Raw genomic sequence first — 1,488 nt, 5'->3', positions numbered from 1 at the left:
CTCTCACCTCTCACTTCTCCCTTTCCCCCAAACTCCCTCCCTCTCTCTCTCCTTCCCTCCCCCCTTTCTCCCCATCTTCTATGTCTCAGGGATCCATCTCAGGCCTTGCACATTCTGGGAAAGTATCCTATCAGTGAGTTACAGTCCTAAGCCAACAGAATAATAAAGAAAGAAATGCAGGTCTTCGGAAGCAGATGGTCAGAGAAGTCAAACAAATGGACTTGAAATCAACTGATCCTGGACTGTAGCCCCATTCCTTTGTTTGTTTGTTTGTTTGTTTGTTTGTTTTGGTTTGGTTTTTTCTGGATAGTAAAGTTTCACTTCACTGAGACTGTTAACTGGGGAGTGAAGACAAATTATGTTTGAGGCTAACTATTCTTTTTTTTTTCCATTTTTTAATGAGCCAAAAATATTTATTTATTTATTTATTTATTTATTTATTTATTTATTTATTATGTTTGAAGTGTTCCTGGATGACATCCTTTGCCTGAGCGTCTTTATCATAGTCCTTACCACTACACAACTACTATCAACCACTTTATGTGGCTTCCCCTCTGGATCAACTTCACAGAGGCCTAGCCACTCCTCTAGTTTCCTGTTGTCATCAACCGTAATCAGGTTGACTTTGGTGCTCAGCACAAAGCGCCTCCATCAACTTGACATATATAAGCTCATCACAGTTGAATGAAAGCACACAAAGATGGGCCTGGCACTTGTCTAAGGTTTTGGCAGCTCCTCATTTGCCACATGCTAGACCATCATGGATGAAGGCAGTCTTCAGCACCTCTTGTAGAGTATTGACTACATCCATGACACCTCCTTGCCTTCTGGGCCATGATGGTGGATTATGGGTGAGGTAAAATCTTGAATGTACCTGGGCTTCTGCCTCCCTGTAACTCAGTAATCAAAAGAGAAAAGGTCCATGTGTTTTAAAGTCAGGTTTTGGTTTTGGTTCCTGGGGATTTTGTGTGTGGCTTTCTTATTTCATTTTTTAATATTTCCAAATGGTAGCTTCCTTTTTGTATGTGCTTTCTAAGATTAATAGACAGAATTCAACTGACATTGACTTTTACTAAGACAAATTCTAGATTTATTGATCTGAGAAATAAATATTAATAGAGGTTAAATTGGGGTCAAATTTTACTCCAAGTGATGATAAATCTTGATATATTGCTCATGGTTGGCTGGTCAATATGTTTCTCATAACATCCAGGTACTACTGAGCAAAATAATAGCTTCCCAGATGGACCCACGGGAACAATGCCTCCCCCATTAGGACTCTGCCTGGTGAGGGGCAGACCAGGACACAAGTCTCCTTTCACTGAGATCATTGTTACAAGGCCACAACCCAGATTAAATCAAGTGTCTCAGAAACACTCCTCTCTCTCTCTCTCTCTCTCTCTCTCTCTCTCTCTCTCTCTCTCTCTCCTCTCTGTCTCTCTCTGTGTCTCTCACCTCCCTCTTCCCCTCTCCCCTCTCCTCCCTCTC

The 1,488-nt window shown here is 41.5% G+C and overlaps 1 pseudogene; it reads right to left on the bottom strand.

Annotated features, from left to right (window-relative positions):
* Positions 1–445: 445 nt before the first annotated feature.
* On the bottom strand, positions 446–814 carry LOC113834686 (annotated as a pseudogene).
* Positions 815–1,488: the final 674 nt, after the last annotated feature.

The sequence above is a fragment of the Cricetulus griseus genome, chromosome 3, assembly GCF_003668045.3.
Source record: "Cricetulus griseus strain 17A/GY chromosome 3, alternate assembly CriGri-PICRH-1.0, whole genome shotgun sequence".
NCBI classification, from domain to species: domain Eukaryota; kingdom Metazoa; phylum Chordata; class Mammalia; order Rodentia; family Cricetidae; genus Cricetulus; species Cricetulus griseus.
This window is presented reverse-complemented; position numbering and strand designations above follow the sequence as displayed.